Source organism: Bos taurus, chromosome 22 (genome assembly GCF_002263795.3).
Source record: "Bos taurus isolate L1 Dominette 01449 registration number 42190680 breed Hereford chromosome 22, ARS-UCD2.0, whole genome shotgun sequence".
In the NCBI taxonomy this organism is placed as follows: Eukaryota; Metazoa; Chordata; class Mammalia; order Artiodactyla; family Bovidae; genus Bos; species Bos taurus.
Window position 1 is genome coordinate 43,625,633 of NC_037349.1, and position 10,364 is coordinate 43,635,996.

The following is a 10,364-nucleotide window of genomic DNA, read 5'->3' on the forward strand; positions in this document are numbered from 1 at the left end:
TGATTTAAAAAAATGTAGCATTCCATTTGTATTTATTTTCCCCCCTTGCCAAAAAGATTTTTTAATACTGCTTGTACCAGCCAGGGAAATGCTCCGAAACACTATTCAGATCTTGCACTGAGGAACTTCTATTTTTACCCCCATTGTTATTGACTCCTGGCTTCCATCAGCCAAGCTTACCTTGGTGTGGTTTAGATTTGATAATTAATTCTGTGCTAGATAAAAAGAGTGCATATGGAGATGATTTTTAATCCTCAGCAGATTGTCTTCCTTTATATTGTATCTTTTTTATGTTGCATGTTGCTTTTGGTATCAGCCTGACTCTTTGCCCAGTATATGATAGTTCTGCTGTTTTATTGTTTATTGGTGAACATATCTTCATTAAGAGTTTTTGGAAAACTCATCAAACTCAATGAATAAGTTTTCTTCATAACCCATTTGGAATTATTCCTAATAAAATGATAAAAACATTTAATGGTGTTTGTTTTTCCTGAGTCTTGAAGATGTTTGAAATGGATTTTTCTTATTTAGCAGAGTTGATTTGCATTTATTACATACTGTGAACAGTCATACAGATCCCACTGAGTTTATTGTTTGAATTGGAAGTAAAATACGGGTTGCTAAACATGTGTATAACAGAGTGGGGAGCAGCTTCAAAAATGTAGTGTTCTTTGATAAAATGCCATTTTGATGCTGTACATTTCTAAAGTCAGATCAAGAGTAAAAAGCTGTAATAAAATGAACTACCCCCAAAGTATATATGCACGTATTTGTTTCACAGCTCACATTAGTTAAAAAACATCCAAGTGTTGTTTGCATGGCGTGATACATAGGTTGTTAGTGATGCTGCTCCCCTATGTAGGAGAACAAAGTTCACAAGCACTTTTCTTTTTTAGTTGTCACAAATTTCAGAACTTCTGCAGAAAGTGACTAATTCTTTGCCATAAGGTATGTACCTCATGAACTTAATCTGTGAAGTTACTAAGAACTCAACTTGGTAACCCAATGAGTAACTTGGTTTTTGACTATATATATTTTATAGACCTTGCATTTATGATTATTAATGGCTTAGATAAATATATGTATTGGAATCTTACTTTTAAAACCAAATACATGCTTGTAAAATAATGTGTATTTTTGAATTGTAAAAAAAAAAAAAACCTGGACAAAGTGAAAGAAAATTTAAAAAGTTGTCCAACGGGTTGCCGGGAGAAAAATGTATGCTAAACTTGGGTTATTTAAGTTTAACTTCTCTAACTTATTCCCTCTGAATAAGAAAGGTCTTATTTCTTGAATAAAACTTGGATAGGGTAAATAGTGTGAGTGGTTTTATGGGCCTCGACTAGGAGATGCAAAACTATGGTAGGTTTAGTGATGGGATCATAGTTAAATTAACACTGTTGTATTAATTAAAAAAAACTAAACCAAGTTAAGTCAAGGGTGCTTTCATGAACTCTGAAGACAGAATAAAGAGAATCCATAAAATCTTACTTTCAGCATATGGCAGCTCTTACTACACCATTGTTGGAAATGACTGCACTAGGAATGTAAAATTGCCTAGTTTTCACTAAATGGGCTTTATAAAGATTTGCATGATGGCTTATTCTTATTTATTTTACTTTTTGACTGTGCTACTTAGCATGTGGGGTCATAGCTCCCTGAACAGGGCCAGTCTGAACCTGCACCCCCTGTGTTGGAAGTGTGGCGCCTTAACCACTGGACCATCAGGGAAGTCCCCTTTTTTTTTTCAAAGAAAACATTAAGTTGCCAACTTGGCGTATTTTTACCTCAAGAAGTACTGTTTTTCTTCAGTCTTGGTGGTAGTTTCTTGGTTTTGTTTTTAAATTAAATTGAGAAGTTTTTTTTTTTCCCCCCACGTAGAAGTGAGTAAATAATTGGGAAGAAGTGTAAATTGAAAGAATCCCTAAAATGCCTTTCACTGTGCTAACATTTTTTGAAAACAATGCAGACTTACAAAATCAGACTTATAAAATGCAGACTTACTTTTCACTGTCGTGGTTTACTGACATGATCAGTACCTATATTCAGTGCTTACTGTTTATATAGATTTTAAACTTAGTGTTGATCGATCAAAAAGAGGTCTTAGTGTTGATCGATCAAAAAGAGGTCTTTGTGACCCTCATCTTATACAGAACAGTTGATATATCCATAGACTATAGAGTATTCTGTCTAGTAATTGTTAAGTATGTTAACAGAGAAACTGAAGAGGAATTGTGGTTCTTTTAAAAGCTGGCTAGCTGCATTAGTTGAGGATAGAACCATTTTCTGTCCATAATATTCCCCATTGTCTTTTATCTTAACCTGTCATTCACTTGCTTTTCTGTGGTGATATTGTTATTTTGTTGCAGATTTATTTCCATGGATTTCCCCCCTTTATGTATTCTTCATGGAAAATAGTGAACATTTAAATTTTCCAGATTATCAGTGTCTCATTTACTGAGACTTCATTTTATTTAGTGTATATACAGAATTATCTCATATGTAGTAATTATTTCCAGGTACTTGCTGGGAAGTAATGACCACACTTTGATTTCTGATAGGTAATATGTCCGTCTCAGTCTGGCTAGAAAATTAACAATTTTATTCATCTTTTCAAAGAACCAGCTTTTGGTATAGTTTTTCTGTCCGCTGACTTCTTGTTTCTAATGTCATTGGTGTCTGTGTTGTTTGTTTTGGGCTGCACCATGTGTGTCATGTGGGATCCTAGTTGTCCAGTCAGAGATGAAGCCATGCCCCTTGCAGAGGAAGCAAGGAGCCCTAACCACTGCATCTCCAGGGAATTCCCTAGCTTAACATTTTTAATCTCATTAAAGTAATTAAAGATACGTTACTTTAAAGTCTACATTAATATGAACATTAATAATTGATTAGTTAGGACTTAGTGTTAAAATTTAGCCCTGAGAATTATTTAAGCTCAGACATTTATTTGATAAATTTCTTCTAGCATATACATTGTGACATTGTATTTAGGTACAGAAGTTACTATAGTGGAAAGTTACTTGGCTGCTTTTGTTTCTCACTGTGTTACTTTTGGACAAATATCCCTTTATCTTAGTTATTTCCACAAACTATATAAAATGCTATATTCTAGTAACAAAGATCGTGGGAAATCAGTAGCAGAAGCAATAATCTGAACTCTTTGTAAAAAAATAAGCCAGCTGTATGAGTTAGTTGATGCCTGTGTGGGGTTTTTGCCTGTACTGGGTCTTCATTGCTGGGACTGTTCTCCATTTGTGGTGGCTTCTGTACACCGTGGGCTCTAGGGGTGCACAGGCGTCAGTAGTTGTGGCTCCTGGGCTCTAGAGCACAGACTCAATAGTTGGGGTACTGAGGCGTAGGGCTTAGTTGGCTCTGCAGCATGTGGGATCTTCCTGGATCAGGGATCGAACAAATTCCTGTCTCCTGCATTGGCAGAATTCTTTACTACTGAGTCACCAGGGAAGTCCTTGCCTGTGTGTTTTAAAAGGACAGTGGAAGCAGGTACCTTCTTGTCAGGGATTTCTGTGCTGTTCTCGTGGTATGCTTTTTCTGTTAGAATAGACTGGTGTCGTGGGGCTTAGCACTGCCATTTGCAGGCTGGGAGCTAGCTCTCAGGAACTGACCAGGTACCTTGATGGCAGTATTTCTCTTTAAGCTGAGTTGAGTGCCATTCTACTAACAGGGATATATTAAGCACAGACTGAGCAAGGTTTGCCTTCTGTATAGGCCTTGAGAAGTGAGATACGATTTTTTTTTTTTTTAAAAGAAGGATGATCAACAGAAAATCAATTCTTGAAAATGGGCTCCAAAGACAAAAAAATGGCCAGTAAACACATAAAATGATGCTCAACATTATTAGCCATTAGTGAAATGCAAATCATAATCACAATAACATGCCACTCACTTAGGATAGCTGTTAATACCAGTGATGATGTGGAAAAATTGAAATCCTCTTGCATTGCTGGTGAAAATACAAAATGTTGCAACTGCTTTGGATAGCAGTCTGACAGTTCTTCAAAATGTTAAAACACTTCATAGGATCCAGCAGATCCCCTTCTAGATATATGTCCAAGAGAAATGAAAATGTCCATTCAGAAACTTGAATACAAATGTACAGTATTACTCATAGAAGCCAAGATGTAGAAGCAATCCAAATATCCATTAGCTGATGAATAGATAAAATGTGGTTATGTCCATTCAAAGAATATTATTCCTCATAAAAAGTAAATGAAGTACTGATAAATATTACAACTTGAAAGAACCTTAAAAATAAGTGAAGCCAGTTAAAAAAAGACACCTGTTATTTCATCTATGTGGAATGTATAGCATAGGCAAATCCGAAGAGACAGAAAGCAAAGTGCTTGCCAGGACCGGAGGGGATGGGGATTGGGAATGTCTGCTGATGAGTATGGGGTTTCATTTTGTAGCCAGCCCTTGTCGATTGACTTGACGTGCAGTGACCAAAAACTCTTCAAGAGAAAAAGATCACTTTTGTATTGGAAGAGCAAAGCATTGTGGGATTCTTTCGTTTAGGATGAAAAAAAGGGACCCAAGGCAGGATGCAAAAAGCCAGATTTCTTTAGGTATGTAATGATATGAAAAGGGGTAATATAATTACATTATTTACAGTACTTAAAAATTCTACAGCTTTAGCAGGAATATTCTTTGCCTTATTTAAAACACCACACTTAAAGCTGGTTTTCCTCCAAAAAGTGGGGTTATTTCTAAATGATTTTATCCCTGATACACTGTTTCTTCAAATTTGCTTTGCTAAGTCACTTCAGTCGTGTCTGACTCTGTGCAACCCCATAGACGGCAGCCCACCAGGCTCCGCTGTCCCTGGGATTCTCCAGGCAAGAACACTGGAGTGTGTTGCCATTTCCTTCTCCAATGCATGAAAGTGAAAAGCGAAAGTGAAGTCACTCAGTTGTGTCCGACTCTTGGCAACCCAAGGGACTACAGCCAACCAGGCTCCTTGGTCCATAGGATTTGCCAGGCAAGAGTATTGGAGTGGGGTGCCATTGCCTGTTTCTTCAAATTACTCTATAGGAAAAATAAAGTTTAAATGCAATATATTATTTTAGAAGTATGTATACTGTTCATTCAGTACAAGAAAGCCAACTAAGTAAAGCCTATCCAATTCCCTGTTGAACCATGTTCAGTTATAAAAGAATACAAATGAAACCAGCAAAAATGCCAACTAGAAATAATTAAGTACCTTAGGGAAATATACAACAGTAGTGTAACATCATTAAAGTGAGTTACTGGGCAAAGAATGGATTACATTATATAAAACCTTTGACCTACAATCAACACAAAATGGGCAGAAGATGGAGATTAGTGATTCAGCTTATTTTCTAGTGAAGTTTCTTAAGCAAACTGAAAATTGTGAGTAAAAGCTTAACACAATGTTAACATCAATTTTGAATGACCTAGAGTTTCATAGAATGAATTCAGCTGGCAATTGCTGTTATTTTGAGGGTGGCATCAGCCAATAAGCTGAAAGATACAGTATTTTTAAGGCCTACATTTTAAAGATTATATGTAAAATACTATTTTATCATCTGGCTTCAATATGATTCAATACACTGAAGATGGCCAACTTGCAAAGTAGATTTTTGCATATAATTTTCAGTGTCATATTAGCTCAGTGTCTTTTTTATTGTGTGTTTAAAGCTTACCTTGAATTTAAGGTTTTCTTTTCAAAACTTGAGATTTTTTAATAAGAGTTTTTTAATGACTATATATTATAAACTTGGCAAATTACATTTAGCAATGGCTATCCCAGTTTCTCAGGAATTGATATTTAGACATTATTGCTATCTACTACTGTGAACCAAAACTGGGATTTAAACAGCAGTAGGTAACAGTGGAGCATGGCTAAACCATTTAAATGACAACATGAGAAAGTCAGTTCATTCTCTGAACTTACTGAAGTAGACTCATTTCTCAAGTGAATTTTTTTTTTTTGGTCATCTTAGGCTTCTTTTTTCTAATTTATGTATACTCCAGACTTTTTTTTAAAATGTTTTTCCAAATTTCTTCAAAAGAAATAATGAGATTGATCTTGCTTGCTTGACCCAAGCTTGTAAGTAAAAAGTTCAAGATGAGTCCTCTGGGAAAAAATTAGATTGGGTAATACACTTGTGATTAGTTTATGACTGAAACATCATCATTAGACTAAAGTTAAAAATGGTAGAGATACCAATTCACATCCACTTGCATGACTAAAAAGTGAAATAGGTTGATGAATGTGGAGAAACTGAAATTTGTGTATTGCTGGTGGGAATGTAAAAAACATTGCAGCTGCTCTGGAAATCATTTTGGCATTTTCTCAAAGTTTCTAAGTAGAACCTCCATATGGCCCAGCAGTCTACTCATAGGAATATAACCCAAAGAACTGAAATAGCTGTTGAAACAAAACTTCTACACAAATGTTTATAAGCCTTATTCACAATAGCCAAAATGTAGAAATAACCAAAATGTCCATTTGTACAGACAAAATATGGTGTACCCATACAATGAAATATTATTCCACTATACAAAGGAATGAAATGTTGATGCATACAACATGGAGGAACACAGGCTAACTGAAAGAAGCCAGACAAAAAGTCATGTAGTGTATGATTCCATTTATGTGAAATACCCAGAATAGGGAAGTCCAGTGAGGCAGAAAGCAGATTAGGCCAGGGGTTGGAGGGTAAGAGTAAATTAATGGGTATGGAATTTCTTTTGGGGGTGATGAAAATGTTTTGAAAGTAGTTAACAGACGGTAGCCATACAACATCCTGAATGTACTCAATGCAATGGAATTATATACTTTAAAATGGTTAGTCTTACATGAATTTCACCTGTTTAAAAAATGTTTTGGTATCATCTCAGAATATAGTATTGTAATTCTGAAGTTAGTGCCTAAAAAAAATCACCCAAGTTAATAACAGCTCTTAAACCTTCAATGTTAAAAGCATGTACTTTCTAAAAAAGTGGGACAACAGAATTTGAATATTACCAAAATCAGTTAATCCTCTTAATATTGTTTCCCTTTCCAAAATGGAATCTAAATTGCATTTCCTTAGTATTACATTGAGCAAAATGTTAAAATTTTCAAAACTTTCAAATTTTTTCTTTTTGTTGTCTGGCTTGTGAGATTTTAGTTCCCTGACCAGGGTTAGAACCCAGGCCCTCAAGCAGTGAAAACCCAGAATCCTAACCACTGGACCACCAGCAAATCCCCATGCTCAAACGTGGGGATTTAAATTTTGTATTACGTTTGGAAAACTAGTTGGCTCTTACTTTAGAGAAAAGATTTTCCCTGTTGTCATGTGGGTCTTGACAATAATAGTGCAATTCTGTCCTTCATTATATATGGGTTTTGCTTTTGTCTCAAACTAGTTTGTAAGGAATTTCTGCTTGCATTTCATAGCTGGAAAATCTAAAGCTATCCGTTTCTCCCAGGGAGATTTCCCCACAGTAGCATTCTTTGGACTTCTCTACCTTGAGTTATATTCCTCAGAGATCCACCTTGAGCTGAAACTACATTTTGATGACTCAAATCACGGATGAGTAAAATTCTTAAAAATTTTAACTGAGTTTATAGAATTTAAAGAACATCACATGATAGTCAGAAATGGTTTGTTTGCTAATGAATTATAAACTACCAGTTTGTATGTCTGAGTGGCAACTGTTTAAGAATCCATTTAACAGGAATAATGTATTCTATAGTGTTCTTAAGTATTATAGTTTGTAATCCATAATATAAAATTTCAAAACATTAATTCCTATAGCAAAACAAGTTCTTGCTAGTACATTGTACTTTGCTGGTTACATAGTACAATCTGATTCACCAGAATCGCTCGACTTTCCATATTTAATTACATATACTGCTGCTGCTGCTGCTAAGTTGCTTCAGTCGTGTCCGACTCTGTGCGACCCCATAGACAGCAGCCCACCAGGCTCCCCCGTCCCTGGGATTCTCCAGGCAAGAACACTGGAGTGGGTTGCCATTTCCTTCTCCAGTGCATGAAAGTGAAAAGTGAAAGTGAAGTCGCTCAGTCGTGTCCAACTCCTAGCGACCCCATGGACTGCGGCTCACCAGGCTCCTCTGTCCATGGGATTTTCAAGGCAAGAGTATTGGAGTGGGTTGCAAAAACTCAAATGTAATAGAAAAATTCAATCACAGAGATGGCTTTTAAACACTTAAAACTTTCTGAAATAACACTTTATTCTAACTCACATACAAGGACATTTTGGTATGCTATTTACACAGTTTTCGTGAAAGTGAAAGTGAAGTTGCTCAGTCGTGTCTGATTCTTTGTGACCCCATGGACTGTAGCCTACAACGCTCCTCTGTCCATGGGATTTTCCGGGCAAGAGTACGGGAGTGGGGTGCCATTGCCTTCTCCAGGGGATCTTCCCCACCCAGGGATTGAAACCGGGTCTCCCGCATTGTAGGCAGACGCTTTACTGTCTCAGCCAGTTTTCTTAGTGTTTCCTAACTTTGGGCTTCCCAGGTGGCACAGTGGTAAAGAACCCACCTGCCAATGAAGGAGATGCAGGTTTGATCCCTGGGCCAGGAAGATACCCTGGAAAGGAAATGGCAGTCCAATCCAGTATTTGTGCCTGGAAAATTCCATGGACAGAGGAGCCTGGTGGGGTACAGTCCATGGGGGTCAGAGTGGGACACGACAGTGACAGCACAACTTTGGACAAACTGTGTGAACGTAGCCGTGTACTAGAGATCTGACCAGAGTATATGGCACTTCAAAATAATACTCTATATTCTAATATTCTGAAATGCCTGTGTGATCATTGTCTAGTCAGCAAACACCAAATTTGAAGAGTCAGGATGTGGATGTTTAACAAGTATGTAGAATTTTTGTGACCAGAGTTCAATATAGCTAGCTGTAGTGTTGTTAATAATACAGGACTTGTATGTTTTTCTCATGGGCACGAGGAAGTCATATTACACTTTGTTTCTCAGCTTTTTGTTTTCTCAGCTTACTGTCAAAGTGTCAATATGTATGAAACGAAATCAAAACCAGATTTTAAATGGAAAAAAAAATTGCAAAAGAATCAGATTCTGGCTTCAATATATTTTGTATCTGTAAACTGATGTTAAAATGCTTTTAAAATGCTATTTAGGAAGGCACAATTTGGTAGCTTCAATTTTTCATTTATAGCTTTTAGATCCCAAAACACTGCCACCTTTTTTTTGCTTCAAGTACTTTTAAGCACTTCAAAGTTCAATCTGAAGTGCAGGTAAAACCCTCTCATTTTCAAAATTACTAAGAGTAAACAATACACTGGATAGTGAGCAGAATATGAAAATAAATGCAGGCTACTTCATCAAAAGAGAAAAGTTCTTACCAGGCTTAGAGATTAAAGAAGATGGAACAAAGGGCTTCATGACTGGAAAATCAGAGCTCTGGTTGAAGTGAGCTCTAGCTATCTAAGCTAGAAGTTAAATGCAGAAATACAAGATGACATTATGGTTATCCTGAACATGAGGCTGCAGCTAAAGCATTACAAATAAAGTATGGTGATAACTGAGTTAGAAAACCTTAGTCACTAATCAGCTAGACCTAATCAGTAAAACTATAATTTGTAATTTTCAAGAATTTGGCTTCATATTTTTTAAAAATTTTACAGTGTATACATTACATATACAATGTTTTCCTATAACTCAAGCTATAATATAATGTTCAAGTCTATAAGTTTATTCCAGAGATGCTCAGAAACCCCATTACTACTCTCCCTTTCTCCTATTTAGAAAAACTAACAATTTCAAAAATACTTGCAGCACAGAAATACTCCATGGTTCATCCACTATTTCAAGCCCGTATCAGTAGGCAGTCTTTCAAAAGTAATGCATTGTGCTATTCTCCTAATACCTAATACTACAGGGTCAAATACCCTGTTGATTTATGAACATTTTCCATGGGCAAGAGTGTTACAGACAATAGGATCAAGTTGACAATGTTACTGTTCACTTTGAATACTAAATTGTGCTTGCATCCTTAAAGTTAAGATGAGCTGCAGTAAGGATGGGACCATAAATATGTCCATTTATGCCATACACTAAAAATTAAATCCTAAAAATAAGACGGTGAAAATACCTTATGTTAATTGAAAATTAAAAGATGAAAACCAATAGGAATTGGTAATGGTGTACTTTTTTGTTAAAGCTCTGAAGTTGTATGAAATTGCCATCCACACTGAGGTAGAGACAGGCCCTAATGTTATTCCTTCCTTGTGTTAGAACTTAAGTCCTCTCACTTCCAACTTGTATGTGCTCTCCCCCTAATTACATATACATCATTTAATTTGAAGTGTGTTATGATAGAAAAATTACAAGATCATTCAGG